Raw genomic sequence first — 7,888 nt, forward strand, 5'->3', positions numbered from 1 at the left:
GGATCCATCCGGCCCAATGCAGAAGGCATGGGCTATAGCACACAAAAATTTAGGAATCGCGCGGATTTGCAGTTTTATGGCTGTAAAATGCCAAAAAATATAATGTGGTCATTTCGAGTGGGTGGAAATTGTTTCTTATGCCGTATTTGATGTCCGGGACAAATGTTAGGCGATTCCACGATGGATCCATCCGGGCCCAAGGAGGAAGGCATGGGCTATAGCACACAAAAATTTGGGACTCGCGCGGATTTGCAGTTTTATGGCTGTAAAATGCCAAAACATATAACGTGGTCATTTCGAGTGGGTGCAAATTGTTTCTTATGCCGTATTTGATGTCCGGGACAAATATTAGGCGATTCCACGACGGATCCATCCGGGCCCAAGGCGGAAGGCATGGGCTATAACACACAAAAATTTGGGACTCGCGCGGATTTGCAGTTTTATGGCTGTAAAATGCCAAAAAATATAATGTGGTCATTTCGAGTTGGTGCAAATTGTTTCTTATGCTGTATTTGATGTCCGGGACAAATATTAGGCGATTCAACGACGGATCCATCCGGGCCCAAGGCGGAAGGCATGGGCTATAGCACACAAAAATTTGGGACTCGCGCGGATTTGCAGTTTTATGGCTGTAAAATGCCTAAAAATATAATGTGGTCATTTCGAGTGGGTGCAAATTGTTTCTTAAGCCGTATTTGATGTCCGGAACAAATATTAGGGGATTCCACGACGGATCCATCCGGGCCCAAGGCGGAAGGCATGGGCTATAACACACAAAAATTCGGGACTCGCGCGGATTTGCAGTTTTATGGCTGTAAAATGCCAAAAAATATAATGTGGTCATTTCGAGTGGGTGCAAATTGTTTCTTATGCCGTATTTGATGTCCGGGACAAATATTAGGGGATTCCACGACGGATCCATCCGGGCCCAAGGCGGAAGGCATGGGCTATAACACACAAAAATTTGGGACTCGCGCGGATTTGCAGTTTTATGGCTGTAAAATGCCAAAAAATATAACGTGGTCATTTCGAGTGGATGGAAATTGTTTCTTATGCCATATTTGATATCCGGAACAAATATTAGGCGATTCCACGACGGATCCATCCGGCCCAATGCAGAAGGCATGGGCTATAGCACACAAAAATTTAGGAATCGCGCGGATTTGCAGTTTTATGGCTGTAAAATGCCAAAAAATATAATGTGGTCATTTCGAGTGGGTGGAAATTGTTTCTTATGACGTATTTGATGTCCGGGACAAATGTTAGGCGATTCCACGATGGATCCATCCGGGCCCAAGGCGGAAGGCATGGGCTATAGCACACAAAAATTTGGGACTCGCGCGGATTTGCAGTTTTATGGCTGTAAAATACCAAAAAATATAACGTGGTCATTTCGAGTGGGTGGAAATTGTTTCTTATGCCGTATTTGATGTCCGGGAAAAATATTAGGCGATTCCACGACGGATCCATCCGGGCCCAATGCGGAAGGCATGGGCTATAGCACACAAAAATTTGGGACTCGCGCGGATTTGCAGTTTTATGGCTGTAAAATGCCTAAAAATATAATGTGGTCATTTCGAGTGGGTGCAAATTGTTTCTTAAGCCGTATTTGATGTCCGGAACAAATATTAGGGGATTCCACGACGGATCCATCCGGGCCCAAGGCGGAAGGCATGGGCTATAACACACAAAAATTCGGGACTCGCGCGGATTTGCAGTTTTATGGCTGTAAAATGCCAAAAAATATAATGTGGTCATTTCGAGTGGGTGCAAATTGTTTCTTATGCCGTATTTGATGTCCGGGACAAATATTAGGGGATTCCACGACGGATCCATCCGGGCCCAAGGCGGAAGGCATGGGCTATAACACACAAAAATTTGGGACTCGCGCGGATTTGCAGTTTTATGGCTGTAAAATGCCAAAAAATATAACGTGGTCATTTCGAGTGGATGGAAATTGTTTCTTATGCCATATTTGATATCCGGAACAAATATTAGGCGATTCCACGACGGATCCATCCGGCCCAATGCAGAAGGCATGGGCTATAGCACACAAAAATTTAGGAATCGCGCGGATTTGCAGTTTTATGGCTGTAAAATGCCAAAAAATATAATGTGGTCATTTCGAGTGGGTGGAAATTGTTTCTTATGACGTATTTGATGTCCGGGACAAATGTTAGGCGATTCCACGATGGATCCATCCGGGCCCAAGGCGGAAGGCATGGGCTATAGCACACAAAAATTTGGGACTCGCGCGGATTTGCAGTTTTATGGCTGTAAAATACCAAAAAATATAACGTGGTCATTTCGAGTGGGTGGAAATTGTTTCTTATGCCGTATTTGATGTCCGGGAAAAATATTAGGCGATTCCACGACGGATCCATCCGGGCCCAATGCGGAAGGCATGGGCTATAGCACACAAAAATTTGGGACTCGCGCGGATTTGCAGTTTTATGGCTGTAAAATGCCTAAAAATATAATGTGGTCATTTCGAGTGGGTGCAAATTGTTTCTTAAGCCGTATTTGATGTCCGGAACAAATATTAGGGGATTCCACGACGGATCCATCCGGGCCCAAGGCGGAAGGCATGGGCTATAACACACAAAAATTCGGGACTCGCGCGGATTTGCAGTTTTATGGCTGTAAAATGCCAAAAAATATAATGTGGTCATTTCGAGTGGGTGCAAATTGTTTCTTATGCCGTATTTGATGTCCGGGACAAATATTAGGGGATTCCACGACGGATCCATCCGGGCCCAAGGCGGAAGGCATGGGCTATAACACACAAAAATTTGGGACTCGCGCGGATTTGCAGTTTTATGGCTGTAAAATGCCAAAAAATATAACGTGGTCATTTCGAGTGGATGGAAATTGTTTCTTATGCCATATTTGATATCCGGAACAAATATTAGGCGATTCCACGATGGATCCATCCGGCCCAATGCAGAAGGCATGGGCTATAGCACACAAAAATTTAGGAATCGCGCGGATTTGCAGTTTTATGGCTGTAAAATGCCAAAAAATATAATGTGGTCATTTCGAGTGGGTGGAAATTGTTTCTTATGACGTATTTGATGTCCGGGACAAATGTTAGGCGATTCCACGATGGATCCATCCGGGCCCAAGGCGGAAGGCATGGGCTATAGCACACAAAAATTTGGGACTCGCGCGGATTTGCAGTTTTATGGCTGTAAAATACCAAAAAATATAACGTGGTCATTTCGAGTGGGTGGAAATTGTTTCTTATGCTGTATTTGATGTCCGGGAAAAATATTAGGCGATTCCACGACGGATCCATCCGGGCCCAAGGCGGAAGGCATGGGCTATAGCACACAAAAATTTGGGACTCGCGCGGATTTGCAGTTTTATGGCTGTAAAATGCCAAAAAATATAATGTGGTCATTTCGAGTGGGTGAAAATTGTTTCTTATGCCGTATTTGATGTCCGGGACAAATATTAGGGGATTCCACGACGGATCCATCCGGGCCCAAGGCGGAAGGCATGGGCTATAGCACACAAAAATTTGGGACTCGCGCGGATTTGCAGTTTTATGGCTGTAAAATGCCAAAAAATATAATGTGGTCATTTCGAGTGGGTGGAAATTGTTTCTTATGCCGTATTTGATGTCCGGGACAAATATTAGGCGATTCCACGATGGATCCATCCGGGCCCAAGGCGGAAGGCATGGGCTATAGCACACAAAAATTTGGGACTCGCGCGGATTTGCAGTTTTATGGCTGTAAAATACCAAAAAATATAACGTGGTCATTTCGAGTGGGTGGAAATTGTTTCTTATGCCGTATTTGATGTCCGGGAAAAATATTAGGCGATTCCACGACGGATCCATCCGGGCCCAATGCGGAAGGCATGGGCTATAGCACACAAAAATTTGGGACTCGCGCGGATTTGCAGTTTTATGGCTGTAAAATGCCTAAAAATATAATGTGGTCATTTCGAGTGGGTGCAAATTGTTTCTTAAGCCGTATTTGATGTCCGGAACAAATATTAGGGGATTCCACGACGGATCCATCCGGGCCCAAGGCGGAAGGCATGGGCTATAACACACAAAAATTCGGGACTCGCGCGGATTTGCAGTTTTATGGCTGTAAAATGCCAAAAAATATAATGTGGTCATTTCGAGTGGGTGCAAATTGTTTCTTATGCCGTATTTGATGTCCGGGACAAATATTAGGGGATTCCACGACGGATCCATCCGGGCCCAAGGCGGAAGGCATGGGCTATAACACACAAAAATTTGGGACTCGCGCGGATTTGCAGTTTTATGGCTGTAAAATGCCAAAAAATATAACGTGGTCATTTCGAGTGGATGGAAATTGTTTCTTATGCCATATTTGATATCCGGAACAAATATTAGGCGATTCCACGATGGATCCATCCGGCCCAATGCAGAAGGCATGGGCTATAGCACACAAAAATTTAGGAATCGCGCGGATTTGCAGTTTTATGGCTGTAAAATGCCAAAAAATATAATGTGGTCATTTCGAGTGGGTGGAAATTGTTTCTTATGACGTATTTGATGTCCGGGACAAATGTTAGGCGATTCCACGATGGATCCATCCGGGCCCAAGGCGGAAGGCATGGGCTATAGCACACAAAAATTTGGGACTCGCGCGGATTTGCAGTTTTATGGCTGTAAAATACCAAAAAATATAACGTGGTCATTTCGAGTGGGTGGAAATTGTTTCTTATGCTGTATTTGATGTCCGGGAAAAATATTAGGCGATTCCACGACGGATCCATCCGGGCCCAAGGCGGAAGGCATGGGCTATAGCACACAAAAATTTGGGACTCGCGCGGATTTGCAGTTTTATGGCTGTAAAATGCCAAAAAATATAATGTGGTCATTTCGAGTGGGTGAAAATTGTTTCTTATGCCGTATTTGATGTCCGGGACAAATATTAGGGGATTCCACGACGGATCCATCCGGGCCCAAGGCGGAAGGCATGGGCTATAACACACAAAAATTTGGGACTCGCGCGGATTTGCAGTTTTATGGCTGTAAAATGCCAAAAAATTTAATGTGGTCATTTCGAGTTGGTGCAAATTGTTTCTTATGCCGTATTTGATGTTCGAGACAAATATTAGGCGATTCCACGACGGATCCAGCCGGCCCAAGGCGGAAGGCATGGGCTATAGCACACAAAAATTTGGGACTCGCGCGGATTTGTAGTTTTATGGCTGTTAAATGCCAAAAAATATAATGTGGTCATTTCGAGTGGGTGGAAATTGTTTCTTATGCCGTATTTGATGTTCGGGAAAAATATTAGGCGATTCCACGACGGATCCAGCCGGCCCAAGGCGGAAGGCATGGGCTATAACACACAAAAATTTGGGACTCGCGCGGATTTGCAGTTTTATGGCTGTAAAATGCCAAAAAATTTAATGTGGTCATTTCGAGTGGGTGCAAATTGTTTCTTATGCCGTATTTGATGTCCGGGACAAATATTAGGCGATTCCACGACGGATCCATCCGGGCCCAAGGCGGAAGGCATGGGCTATAGCACACAAAAATTTGGGACTCGCGCGGATTTGCAGTTTTATGGCTGTAAAATGCCAAAAAATATAATGTGGTCATTTCGAGTGGGTGGAAATTGTTTCTTATGCCGTATTTGATGTCCGGGACAAATATTAGGGGATTCCACGACGGATCCATCCGGGCCCAAGGCGGAAGGCATGGGCTATAACACACAAAAATTTGGGACTCGCGCGGATTTGCAGTTTTATGGCTGTAAAATGCCAAAAAATATAATGTGGTCATTTCGAGTGGGTGCAAATTGTTTCTTATGCCGTATTTGATGTCCGGGACAAATATTAGGGGATTCCACGACGGATCCATCCGGGCCCAAGGCGGAAGGCATGGGCTATAACACACAAAAATTTGGGACTCGCGCGGATTTGCAGTTTTATGGCTGTAAAATGCCAAAAAATTTAATGTGGTCATTTCGAGTTGGTGCAAATTGTTTCTTATGCCGTATTTGATGTTCGAGACAAATATTAGGCGATTCCACGACGGATCCAGCCGGCCCAAGGCGGAAGGCATGGGCTATAGCACACAAAAATTTGGGACTCGCGCGGATTTGCAGTTTTATGGCTGTAAAATGCCAAAAAATATAACGTGGTCATTTCGAGTGGATGGAAATTGTTTCTTATGCCATATTTGATGTCCGGGACAAATATTAGGCGATTCCACGACGGATCCATCCGGCCCAATGCAGAAGGCATGGGCTATAGCACACAAAAATTTAGGAATCGCGCGGATTTGCAGTTTTATGGCTGTAAAATGCCAAAAAATATAATGTGGTCATTTCGAGTGGGTGGAAATTGTTTCTTATGCCGTATTTGATGTCCGGGACAAATGTTAGGCGATTCCACGATGGATCCATCCGGGCCCAAGGAGGAAGGCATGGGCTATAGCACACAAAAATTTGGGACTCGCGCGGATTTGCAGTTTTATGGCTGTAAAATGCCAAAAAATATAACGTGGTCATTTCGAGTGGGTGCAAATTGTTTCTTATGCCGTATTTGATGTCCGGGACAAATATTAGGCGATTCCACGACGGATCCATCCGGGCCCAAGGCGGAAGGCATGGGCTATAACACACAAAAATTTGGGACTCGCGCGGATTTGCAGTTTTATGGCTGTAAAATGCCAAAAAATATAATGTGGTCATTTCGAGTTGGTGCAAATTGTTTCTTATGCTGTATTTGATGTCCGGGACAAATATTAGGCGATTCAACGACGGATCCATCCGGGCCCAAGGCGGAAGGCATGGGCTATAGCACACAAAAATTTGGGACTCGCGCGGATTTGCAGTTTTATGGCTGTAAAATGCCTAAAAATATAATGTGGTCATTTCGAGTGGGTGCAAATTGTTTCTTAAGCCGTATTTGATGTCCGGGACAAATATTAGGGGATTCCACGACGGATCCATCCGGGCCCAAGGCGGAAGGCATGGGCTATAACACACAAAAATTCGGGACTCGCGCGGATTTGCAGTTTTATGGCTGTAAAATGCCAAAAAATATAATGTGGTCATTTCGAGTGGGTGCAAATTGTTTCTTATGCCGTATTTGATGTCCGGGACAAATATTAGGGGATTCCACGACGGATCCATCCGGGCCCAAGGCGGAAGGCATGGGCTATAACACACAAAAATTTGGGACTCGCGCGGATTTGCAGTTTTATGGCTGTAAAATGCCAAAAAATATAACGTGGTCATTTCGAGTGGATGGAAATTGTTTCTTATGCCATATTTGATGTCCGGGACAAATATTAGGGGATTCCACGACGGATCCATCCGGCCCAATGCAGAAGGCATGGGCTATAGCACACAAAAATTTAGGAATCGCGCGGATTTGCAGTTTTATGGCTGTAAAATGCCAAAAAATATAATGTGGTCATTTCGAGTGGGTGGAAATTGTTTCTTATGCCGTATTTGATGTCCGGGACAAATGTTAGGCGATTCCACGATGGATCCATCCGGGCCCAAGGCGGAAGGCATGGGCTATAGCACACAAAAATTTGGGACTCGCGCGGATTTGCAGTTTTATGGCTGTAAAATACCAAAAAATATAACGTGGTCATTTCGAGTGGGTGGAAATTGTTTCTTATGCCGTATTTGATGTCCGGGAAAAATATTAGGCGATTCCACGACGGATCCATCCGGGCCCAATGCGGAAGGCATGGACTATAGCACACAAAAATTTGGGACTCGCGCGGATTTGCAGTTTTATGGCTGTAAAATGCCAAAAAATATAATGTGGTCATTTCGAGTGGGTGGAAATTGTTTCTTATGCCGTATTTGATGTCCGGGACAAATGTTAGGCGATTCCACGATGGATCCATCCGGGCCCAAGGCGGAAGGCA

This window comes from Nicotiana sylvestris, chromosome 6 (genome assembly GCF_000393655.2).
Source record: "Nicotiana sylvestris chromosome 6, ASM39365v2, whole genome shotgun sequence".
NCBI lineage: Eukaryota > Viridiplantae > Streptophyta > Magnoliopsida > Solanales > Solanaceae > Nicotiana > Nicotiana sylvestris.